The 12,741-nt window shown below is 41.7% G+C and overlaps 1 long non-coding RNA gene across 1 annotated transcript; it reads left to right on the top strand.

The window, feature by feature from the left end:
- The first annotated feature begins 281 nt into the window (after positions 1-281).
- Positions 282-1,166, top strand: LOC309562016. Its single transcript, XR_014225614.1, has 3 exons — positions 282-414; positions 488-909; positions 999-1,166. It is a non-coding gene; the product is annotated as an uncharacterized lncRNA (long non-coding RNA).
- The last annotated feature ends 11,575 nt before the right edge of the window (positions 1,167-12,741 follow it).

Below are 12,741 nucleotides of genomic sequence, written 5' to 3'. Positions count from 1 at the left end.
CCAATTACAGGTAGGGGGTAGGGAGGTGACCAGAAAGAAAGTGGCAAGAGAAGACCTTATTGGTCTTCTGCTGCTCATGCACTGACCAATTACAAGTAGGGGGAAGGGAGGTGACCAGAAAGAAGGGTCAAGAGATGACCTCATTGGTCTTCTGCTGCTCATTTACATTCCAATTACAGGTAGGTGACCAGAAAGATGGGTCAAGAGATTACCTCATTGGTCTTCTGCTGATCATTCACTGTCCAATTACAGGTAGGTGACCAGAAAGATGGGTCAAGAGATTACCTCATTGGTCTTCTGCTGCTCATTTACATTCCAATTACAAGTAGGGGGCAGGTAGGTGACCAGAAAGAAAGTGGCAAGAGATTACCTCATTGGTCTTCTGCTGCTCATGCACTGTCCAATTACAGGTAGGTGACCAGAAAGAAGAGTCTAGAGATGACCTCATTGGTCTTCTGCTGCTCATTTACATTCCAATTACAAGTAGTGGGCAGGTAGGTGACCAGAAAGAAAGTGGCAAGAGATTACCTCATTGGTTTTCTGCTTCTCATGCACTGTCCAATTACATGTAGGGGGCAGGGAGGTGACCAGAAAGAAAGTGGCAAGAGATTACCTCATTGGTCTTCTACTTCTCATGCACTGTCCAATTACAAGTAGGGGGTAGGGAGGTGACCAGAAAGAAAGTGGCAAGAGATGACCTCCTTGGTCTTCTGCTGCTCATGCACTGTCCAATTACAGGTAGGGGGCAGGGAGGTGACCATAAAGAAGGGGGGCAAGAGATGACCTCATTGGTCTTCTGCTGCTTATTCACTGTCCAATTATAGGTAGAGGGCAGGGGGGTGACCAGAAAGAAAGTGGCAAAAGATGACCTCACTGGTCTTCTGCTGCTCATGCACTGTCCAAATGCAGGTAGGGGGTAGGGAGGTGACCAGAACGAAGGGGGCAAGAGATGACCTCATTGGTCTTCTGCAGCTCAGTTACTGTCCAATTACAAGTAGGGGGCAGGGGAGGGGGGGTGACCAGAAAGAAGGGGGCAAGAGATGACCTCATTGGTCTTCTGCTGCTCATGCACTGTCCAATTACAGGTGGGGGGTAGGTAGGTGACCAGAACGAAGGGGGCAAGAGATGACCTTATTGGTCTTCTGCTGCTCAGTTACTGTCCAATTACAAGTAGGGGGCGGGGGGGGGGGTGACCAGAAAGAAGGGGGCAAGAGATGGCCTCATTGGTCTTCTGCTGCTCATGCACTGTCCAATTACAAGTAGGGGGCAGGGATGTGATCAGGCTGTATTGCATAATTGCCATAAGAAGTGTCATGTTAACAGCTTGACTCTATGTAAATCTCTAGACTAGTTAAATAAAATCCTTTTGGCAAGTTAAATAACTGCCAGATATGTACTCCAGCTGTGTATTTAGCTGTTTGCCTAGAGTGCAGCTTTAATACTTGGAAACTGGTAAATAATGAATATTTATTTCTTGTGCATGGATCTTAAAAAATGTACAAAACTATTTTTTGGAAATCAAAATACCACTGGAAATGCATTAGTAGTTTTTTTTTTTTTTTTTTAATTCACTTTGGATACAATGGGAAAGGTTCCTATCAGGTTATGACAGCTGGGGAGAACTTCCTAGATCCTCCTGCCCAAGGGAGGGCGGTAACTTCGATTGCAAATCTCAGGAAATCTCTCCAACACAAACATCAAGGATCAGAATGGGAAAAGGTAAGAATCATTGGCCGGTTGGTACCACTGTCTTGTCCCCGTTTGGGAGATTTCCCCTCACTTCCTGCCCCCCCAGTGACTTTGGAAACTAGGATAGGAAGTGAAAGAAAATTTACCCAATGACAACCGAGACAGCAAACCTTGACTAAGGATGAAAAATTTCCCCACTCAATCGAAAACTAAAAAGTTTTAGCTGTAGTTACACTTAAAAATGATTGTGGTGATTTATTAAAAGGCACCTGTTTTAGTCTTGCTCATTAAACTATGCTCAGAAAAGTCACCTTGAGTTTTTTTCTTAAAAAAAAAAAAGAAAAAAAGAAGATTTGGTCCAAAACAGGAGCCCTTTACTAAACATTTATTTTAAAAGAAATTGTAAAAAAAAAAAAATCTTAAATCTGCCCTCAATAATGCCATCAGACTATATTACAAAATACGTTTTTAAAAAAATCATTTTTCCCTGAATTTTAAAGAAATTGACCTACTCAATATAGTACGCAGCTACCCTGCTTATTTAAAAAAGCGCTCATTCAAATATATTTGAACTTTTGCTTTGTTGGGAAAATACACGGTGATGTAGTTACGAAGGAAAAAAAAAATAATCAAAAGACAAATTGAATAACCACATAGCTTTAAAAAAGAAAATCTTATTTAAACAAGGGTCAGTTTTATGTTTCTGGAATTCTTTTTTCTAGCATACATTCAAGTGTACATTGCAATTGTCTTTTTATCTATTGGATCCATTTTTTTAATCAAATTTTTGTTACTTTTTTTTTTATGATTTTTTTTAAAGCATTAAATATGGACACTGCAGCTTTTTTTTTTTTTTTTTCATAAATCTATGATTCAATGTTCATCAAAAGTACAGATTAGAAAATATAAAATGTTTGCTGTAAAGAAAGTTAAAAAAAAAAATAATAATAATAATAATAAAAATTGTTGCATTTCCTTTTGTTTAAAAAAATAATAAAAGAAAGATTTTGTTCTTTTTTTTTGGTGGTAAACAGTGTAAATATTTATCAAAAATCAAAACCGGCTTACAAATGAATCACATAAATTAAATAAATAGGCAGACGTATAAATATGCATAACAAATAGAATTCTGAAATTCAATTTCTATATACATCCTGTAAAAATAAAGTAAACAAGTTTTTTCTTATTTTTCTGCTTAAACAACAGATAACAGAGGTAACAACAAAACACACCAAAACCACACGCGCACACACATAGATGTATGCAGATATACATATATATAATGTACATAAGCATATATATAATTATATCGGCATACGGCACCATTTTTTTTTCATTTTCGAATTGCATTTGCAGTTTTATTTATAAGTTGGGTTGTAACTTTTATTATTTTTTCTTTTTTCTTTACATAACCTGTGAATCTGTTTGCAGGCTTCAAAAATATACAATGGCAGAGATGGCCTTCTTAATAAAACCACTGCAAGTTCCCTTTTGAGAAAAAAAAAAGGAAAAAAAAAAAAAAAAAAGTAGAAATAAAATTTCAGAGAAAATTTGAGTAAGGGAGGCGATATAATGAAGTTTGTTAATATTATCCAGTATGTATTTTACCTTAATGTGTGTGTGTGTCCAGTGGGAAAAGTCTTCACCCATCACAGTTGGTCTTGTTAAGGGGATATTTACGTAAACTCTGCTGGTCTAATACTGTTTGTCCTACAGAAAATACTTTTTTTTAATGTTTTATTCATTCCTAGTACATTAAAGGCTGGAAAGGGGTCGGTCTTACCTACAAGCTAATATTTTTAATAAAAGACAGTCCTGTTGGTTTAAATCTTTCACTAAGATCTTCAATCTCTTAGGGAGCACTTCCCAAGTTCCCGTCTACCCAATTCCGAGGATTCTCACTTCTCTTGTGACATTTTCCATGATAAAAAATACAATGAAAACAAGAAGAGTGGGAACCCCCTTGCCATCAGGAGAGGGTGGAGCTGGGAACGTGTTGAGTGATTTAAAGCGGAGTTCCACCCAAAAGTGGAACTTCCGCTTTAAATAGTCCTAACCCCCTGACATGCCACATTTGGCATGTCATTTTTTTGGGGGGGGTACCTAGTTTTGACAGGTACCCCCTCCCACTTCCGCTCAGAGCGCCGCGGCGCCCTGAACGGAAGTTCTCCTCTCTCCCTCCCTCCCTGCAATCTTCTGGGACATGTCAGAGGTCCCAGAAGATTGCCCGGCAATCACGCCGCGTAACGCAACTCGCGCATGCGCAGTGCGTACCCGACTGTGAAGCCGCAAACTGTCACAGCCGGGTGCCCACATCAGTGATGCCGGCGCCGCGGAGCAGAGAGGGAGAAGACAGCGCATCGCTGGACCGTGGGACAGGTAAGTGTGCGGTTAGGCTGGAACTCCGCTTTAAGTCTACTAATATACAATGAAAACAAGAAGAGTGGGACCCCCTTGCCATCAGGAAAAGGTGGAGCTGGGAACGTGTTGAGTGACTTAAGTCTACTAATATATAATGAAAGCAAGAAGAGTGGACCCCCTTGCCATCAGGAGAGGGTGGAGCTAGGAATGTGTTGAGTGACTTAAGTCTACTAATAAACAATGTAAGCAAAAAGATTGGGACCCCCGTGCCATCAGGAGAGGATGGAGCTGGGAAAGGGTTGAGTGATTTAGGTCTACTAATATACAATGTAAGCAAGAAGAGTGGGACCCCCGTGCCATCAGGAGAGGTTGAAGCTGGGAACGTGTTGAGCGACTTAAGTCTGCTAATATACAATGAAAACAAGAAGAGTGGGACCCCCTTGCCATCAGGAGAAGGTGAAGCTGGGAGCATGTTGAGTGACTTAAGTCTACTAACATACAATGAAAGCAAGAAGAGTGGGACCCCCTTGCCATAAGGAGAAGGTGGAGCTGGGAACGTATTGAGTGATTTAAGTCTACTAATATACAATGAAAACAAGAAGAGTGGGACCCCCTTGCTATCAGGAGAGGGTGGAGCTGGAAACGTGTTGAGTGACTTAAGTCTACTGATATACAATGAAAACAAGAAGAGTGGGACCCCCTTGTGTTTTCTTTATTTTTTTTATTGGTTGAGTCAGATGGACTTGTGTCTGTTTTCAACCTGACTAAATATGTAACTATGACTCAATTGTGTTCTTGGGATGGGACAGGAAGTCCCCATACTGCTGCCGGAATACAGCGCTGTATACAGTATATAGCTGATGCTACATATAGTTTACACAACACATACAGCTGCTGCAAGTGTTAGTAAAGGAAATAAATTGTTTGGACCAACTTGGTCCAAAAAAGTCTTGGCAAACCTGGAGTTAGGCTTTACACCTGCGTGCTTGTTGTGGGCCATTGGATCACTAAGTAGTAAAGCAACAAGTCAAGTATACAGCCAGAGGTCGGCAATGGATTCCCCTGATCACAGGTGCATTTTAATAAAAGATTTCCATCAGAAACCAAAGTGATCATCTTGAGGCCAACACAAATTAAAGAGCTGGAGGGAAAGGGTAGTAGAAATCTCCTGGAATTATGGAGATTATATAGAACAGATTTAGTGACGGCCCTAAAATATGAGAAGCAATAGAAGCTGCGGACTTAACTCATTATTATCGAGAGGCCTAATACTGAAAACTAAAGCTTACTTGTGAATGTAAGAACTGGTTTTCAAACTACAGTTACACATTGGGGATGGATAGAAGCCTTATTTTTACACTGCCAGGGCCAGCACAGTGACTCCACTGTGAAATGCAGGCACGTGGGATGAGATGCCATAGCACAATGGGCAGGGCAATAGCAGCACCCCTTTCCATCACCAATATAAGATTATCTTTGTAATTGCAGAGGGCAACAAATGAATATAAGATAGGTCTCCAACACATTTCAGGGTTTACAAATTCTTTTCTCTGGGGCTCATATAATGTTCTGCCTAGAAAAGCTCTGCAAAGATAAACCCTGTTCCTTGGAATTTCTGATGGTGTGCAGAAGTATTTTGGGGTAGCAGTCGACGGTGTCTGAAGTGTTTCCCCAAACTACTTCTACACAGGCTCAGATTCTGCCAGACAGAGTGCTTATCTTTGCAGCAGCTCCGCTATGCAGACTTTTAATTAAAATAATAATGGATTATTTCTATCTGACAGTTTTACAGATTCTATCTTCTGATGCTCCACCCCCCCCCCTATTTTTTACATTTCAAGTATCACCCCAAGGTTCCCTAGGAAGAAGAAGATGACCTGAGTTTTAGGAACAGCCTGCTTACTATACTGTCCATTTAAGACCCATCATCTGTTCATGAGTTCATTGAGAATCTAAAGAACATTGAGATTCAGCATCACTACAGACCCAATTTAGTTTACTGCTAATTTGGCGCTCTTAGCTCTATGTTTAGGATTTAAAACCTGACATGTTGTCTAAAACCAAAAGTTGGACCTGGAGCCAGGCTTAAACCACTTCCCGACAACCTAACATACATGTACTGTGACAGGTAGGCTCTATTGTGCGAAATTACGTAACTGTGCGTCATTTCGTGCAATAGCCACTAGGGAGGAGCACGCTGATTAGACAGAGGGGGAGCCATCAGCGGGGCCATCGTACCTGATGTCCACTGGTTACCGGCGATCATTCCGGAGAGAGGCTCATGTAAACAAGGCAGATTGCCGTTCTGACAGGGTAGAAGATAGAGATCTTGTGTTCCTGCTAAGCAGTCCTGCTAAAAAATCGCTGATCACCGCCATTACTAGTAAAAAAATAAATAAAAATGCCATAAAAATATCCCTTACTTAGTAGATGTGATAACTTTGCACAAACCAATCAATATACGCTTTTTGGGATTTTTTTTTACCAAAATTTTGTAGCAGAATACATATTGGCCTAAATTGATAAAATATTTGATTTTTGCCATTTTTTTATTGGATGTGTTTTATAGCAGAATGTAAAAAATATTGTTTTTTTTTTTTCAAAATTGTTGGTCTTTTTTTGTTTATAGCGCAAAAAAATAAAAACTGCAGAGGTGATCAAATACCACCAAAAGGAAGCTCTCTTTGTGGGAAAAAAAGAACATCAATTGTATTTGGGTACAGCATTGCACAACCGCGCAATTGTCAGGTAAAATAACGCAGTGCTGAATTGCAAAATAGGGCCTGGTCAGATGACTCCGCTCCTCTGTGTCAGTCAGCAGCAGCTGCAGGGAAGAGGAGGGAGCACCGAAAATGGATGGGCAATGGGAGCCTTTGGGTGACATCACTGATCCCAGAATTCCCAGCTGTTGTCCAGTGCTATCTCCTCTCCCCTGCAGCAGGGAGCACTTTTAAAAACTTTAGCAGGAATTCTACTTTAAAGCAGTACTTCGCTCATTTTTTAAACTTAGGCTCATCCTAATGCCCACCCATAGTGTTGTAATAATTGTATATTAAAACTTTATTTTTTCTGAAAGTACCTTTTTTGTTTGTTTTCCTGGCACTTCTGTTTTCGGCCACTTATAGGAGTGACATAGCCTATCCCGTTGACTCCTGGGATACCTGCATCACTGATCCCAGGAGTCTTCGGGCATCCTAAGCTTCTAACATCACCTTATTTCTAGACCGAAAATGCCACGATTGGGAGGAGTTTAGGCGCCATTTTTGAAGATATCCCTGAAAAGAATGGACACAGGTGCCCACAGTTGCGATGGCTGCTGCGGGATTTCTGCAGGGGATAATAGAGAACACTTTTAGCAGGTACTTATTATATGGACGAGAATATCCAAATTAGATGCAGCGATACATAAGTATTAAAATTTGGGTTAAGAGACTAATTCTAAACCTACAAAGTCTCCTAATATTCTATTATAGGACCAGCAAAGCTCTAGAATGTTGTGTATAGGAAAGGTGTGACCCACAGGACGGGGCGGAACCTAAAAGGTTCCCTATGATGTGTGCCTTGAAGCTTCAATAAAACCAAATCGGGCTGTAGATGTTAGTGGAGGTGATGGAGTACACATGGAACAAACAGAGAAGCACTGAATGGCGGTGACCGCCAGATTACGAAATGTCGTTGGACAGTAACTTGCACATGTTCCACTCATGTGGTTAAAACATAAAACGTTTTAAAGCTCAATGAACTTCTTCCTAGGAACCCTGCATCTGATTAATGAGGACTTAATGTAGATCTAAACCCTAACTGGGTGACATTCAGCTAGCCCTGTGTAGCGTAGTCAACTGCCATGTGTTTTTTGACAAAATTCTGTTTCTAACCTTATTTCATCTCAGCTGCTAATCTCCTACAGCCTCTTTCCATCTACGTGCACTGGCTGCACATCATTGTTCTGGGCTGGTATCCTGACAATGACGCAGCAGACCATGGCCTACATAATGTGTGTGCATACTAGTGATCGACCGATATTGTTTTTTCCATTGCCGATACCGATATTTTGGTCATCGCGTATCGGTATCGGCCGATATTTTCGTACATTTAAAAAAAAAATTATTTTTAATTTTTTTTACTTGACAGGTACTCTTGTGGATAGATCTGGGGGTCTAAAAGACCCCAAGCCCCTCCTCTGCATCTTTTGGCAGTTTTGAATGCTGTCATTTTGAATCTGGCGCCAGTACCCGGAAGTGATGTCATGACACTTCCGGGTTTTTGCATGGAGACCCGATCAGAGCCGAATGCGGCTTTGATCGGGCCTTCGACGGCCGTGCAGGCTGGTTGCCCGGGTCTCCCGGTGGGACGGGAGACCCAGGCGAGCCGCGGAAGGCAGCGGGAAAGGGGGGGTGTCCCCTCCCGCTCCTTGTAATGACAGCTGCATCAGTTGTCATTACAAGACAGCCAACCATCGGCTATGGACGCCGGTACCGGGGTGATGCCTCTAGCTGCAGGCATCACTCCGGCTTTCCGAAATATCGGCAATATCGGTAACCGATTCTGATATAGTGGGGGAAGGTGCAGATCGGCCCTTTTTTTTAGATAATCGGTCGATCTCTAGTGCATACAGTGTCTGCCAGTGCATATGACACATGAAGGAGCACAAATGGGAGACAGTTGTCACCCCTTAACAGGAATGGCCTGTAAAAGGACCTGATGGCAGGATCACCAGGTATTCTTTATTGACAGCTGCAAGTTGAAACAACTTTTGAAATATTATTATGTTAAAGCTTACATGAGATGGCAGTGATTGGGTTAGGATCTACTTTAAAGTATATGTACTTGTCATGTAAACATAGTGAGAACAACCATTTTCTTAGGCCAAATCACAGTGATAGTGCTGCACGTTCATTCCCATTGGCTCAGCTGACAAATAACTGCCATCACTGTGGCCAGGTGTCCACTATCAAGTTAAATGAACCGCCAAAAAATAATACACCCTTAAATGGGGCAAACTCCAACAGAACCCATATCCCAAAATGAATCTTATGCCTCGTACACACGCATCGATTATTGGCCGGGAAATTTCGGCCAACGCCCGATCGGCCGATTTTCGGCTTGTTAGTATGATGCTTTCTACAACCGACTCCGACTTTTCAGCTGAATAAAATCTGGTGTGCAGGCTATAAAATTTGTTGGCCGTCAACACAACGGCCGATTTTCCGTCAGTCAGTACAGATTTCGGCAGACAAAAATCTGATGAGCAAGACTGGGCATGCTCAGAGAAGAAAAAACACACGGAAAGTAAACCAGCACATGACATCACTTCTGAAGTTGATTTTTGTTGGCCAAGAAAATTTGTGTGCAGTCTAGGCACATTCCAACCAACAAAACACAACTTGGACAAAAGACGGCCGATCGGTCGGCCGATAATCGTTGCGTGTGTACGAGGCATAAGTTTGGTGTTGCATTTCCAAGATTAGTGGATACAGATGTGAACACTTCTGGCCCCCCTTGCACACTTGTGGTGTTAGTGTTTTGTTGGCAGACAACATGAGGTATGGGGGTCCAAAGTTTGGAACTTTCCTCTTACTGAAGCTGATGTATTAGCACATGCTTAGGAAACGCCAGGAATGTTCCTAGATTGATAAATTTCAGGATCTGGGTTCCAGTCAAGGTTGTCCAGATTTTTCAAATTTAGATGGACTTCCCTTTTTAGGGCCCAATCTGTTAAGTTTCCGCAGCTCCAACATGTTGCTACGCACCACCAATGTGCATTGTGATACATTATGCTGGAAAAAAATGCTGCTTATCTGTTTTTTGGTCTATTACTGTGTGCTAGCAGTCCATTCAAAATGAAAGCCTTAACACAATGCACAGTAATGAATGACACAATGGGGGAGATTTACTACAACTGGCAAAATCAGGTGCAGCTCTACATAGAAACCAATCCGCTTCTCACTTCAGCTTATTCAATTAGGTTTTCACAATAAAACCTAGAAGCTGATTGGTTACTATGCACAGCTGCAGCCGATTTTGCAGTCTGCAATTTTAGTAAATCAACCCCAATGTGCATGAATGCTTAAATTGTACGTAAAGTGTAGATGGGCCCTAAAGCTCTACTTCAGCCAAATCATTTTACCTTGCTCTTAGATCGGGGGGAGAATTACAGCCCCCGTCAGGTGTTAATTGCCTATTGTGTCCCTATGAGATTTCACCTCACTTCCTATCAGATCTCTCCAATGGAAACACAGACAAAAACACATTTTAGCAGCATGAGGAAAGGTTAGATGTTCTGACAATGTTTTTATTGCCGTCACTGCTTGCTAGTCCCAGTGACAACTGCCCCCCCATTTCTTGATCTGGTGTCACATGTGCTGAAAATGAGGGGAAATCTCCTCAATGAGATCACAGGCAGAATTTTTAACAAAAAAAATTTGGCTGGAGTTAGGCTTCAAAGTTGGCATTTAAATCTAAAATGTTATTTTTTGCATCTTACCAGCCCTTATAAGTGACTGCATTTGTTTTCTTTTTGCAGGTTTTTTTCTCTTAATTTTTACCAGAAAATCCTACCAATATCACACTTGCTGTCCCTGGGTAGCTACACTCATTTCTCCACTGTATCTATATAGGGAGCCATGGCTGGATTTCAAACATAGAAAACAAGAGAAGGGCGTAACAACTTAGTGCAGTATCAGAAGACATTTATTGGAAAATTAAGAGACATGCCACACATTATACTCGGAAACGTATGCCATACATTATACTCGGAAACGTATGCCATACATTATACTCGGAAACGTATGCCACACATTATACTCGGAAACGTATGCCATACATTATACTCGGAAACGTATGCCACACATTATACTCGGAAACGTATGCCACACATTATACTCGGAAACGTATGCCACACATTATACTCGGAAACGTATGCCATACATTATACTCACAAACGTATGCCATACATTATACTCGCAAACGTATGCCATACATTATACTCACAAACGTATGCCACACATTATACTCGGAAACGTATGCCATACATTATACTCACAAACGTATGCCACACATTATACTCGGAAACGTATGCCATACATTATACTCACAAACGTATGCCACACATTATACTCGGAAACGTATGCCATACATTATACTTTGGAAACGTATGCCACACATTATACTCGGAAACGTATGCCACACATTATACTCGGAAACGTATGCCATACATTATACTCGGAAACGTATGCTGAAAGTAAGCATAAAAAAGATTCCTTTTGCAATCAGGAGACCTCCAGGGCAAGGATGCTTTTTGGTAAAGCAGGAGGACTGGAAGGCGTCCGTGGTGATGGGGATGACGCGTTTCAAGGGAGAACCCTCTTCATCAGATGACGATGAAGGCTCTGATTAAGAGGGTTCTCCCTTGAAACGTGTCAGCCCCATCACCACGGACGCCTTCCAGTCTTCCTTCTTTACCAAAAAGCATCCTTATCCTGGAGGTCTCCTGACTGCAAAAGGAATCTTTTTTATGCTTACTTTCAGCATACGTTTGTGAATATTATGTATGGCATGTCTTTACATTTTTCAATAAATGTCTTGTGATATTGCACTAGGTCTGAGCTCCCTTCTCTTGTTTTCTATGTTTTCAGTCCATATGGATACCCATCGTCCTGAGAGGGCAGCAAGAGCCTAGATGCCAGCAATACAGCCGTCCCTTTAACACAGCACTTTAGCGCAGGAGATTTTACTTCAAACAGGCCACCCTTTGTATATCTTTATTATAGCAACAGCGGAGTGTTGGGCTCTGTTAGCCATCAATAGAGTCCAAACTTCTACTTCATCGCCATTGGGCTCACCACACAAGTTACAATCTGATTGTACGATCTCTTTTAGATCTACCAACTACTCTAATTGTCCAAGGGGACCTCAAAAGTCCACTCCAAATTGATTTTGTCTGTAGCTTCAATATATTTGGGATGTGGTACCCTATGTACTTAGTAGGGATGCACCCATCCGACTTTTTTGGACCCGATACCGATATCTGGCGTTGTGAAATCGGCGATACCGATCCGGAGCTACACACAAAGCATGCGGCTGCAGTACAGAGCAAAGCCGCTGCTTCATGTGTACGGCTCCTCCATTCACAGGCGGAGTGCATCTGATATCACTCCGCCTGTGAGCCAGGACTATACAGGAAGTAGCAGCTCCCATTCCATACTACTACTACACCAAGGGATGGCTGAGCCGTTACTAAGCAAAAACCGGATCGGCCAATGTTACCGATCCCCCGATCCAGCTATAATGGCCATATTGGCACCGATATCCGATTCGAATATCGGATCGGTGCATCCCTATGTACTTAGCCCATCATCACTCAACAGAAATTCTACCAACAACTATGCAGTGTAAGGGGCAGTCTGACTGGATATAAATTGAATGGATAGAGTAGGTGGGTCCTTATATTACATGGTTTTGGTAAATCCAAACTTGATTGTATAGGCAAATGGTAACGTGTATGGTGACACTTACATAGAGACTGATGGGAATAATAGTTTACAAAAATTAGATAACATTGTTGTTTGCTTTGAGTTCCATTTACAGGAAGTGACAAGGGATATGACATTTCTGGCAAGAGCAACAAGTATTTTCTGTACTTTATAAAAATGTTCTTTTTTCTGATAAAGATAACAAATGCAGCCGCCACAC

The sequence above is a fragment of the Pelophylax lessonae genome (assembly GCF_965119305.1).
Source record: "Pelophylax lessonae genome assembly, chromosome: 8".
Lineage (NCBI taxonomy): Eukaryota > Metazoa > Chordata > Amphibia > Anura > Ranidae > Pelophylax > Pelophylax lessonae.
The sequence above is the reverse complement of the archived record's forward strand: the minus strand, read 5'-3'. Positions and strand labels throughout refer to the sequence as shown.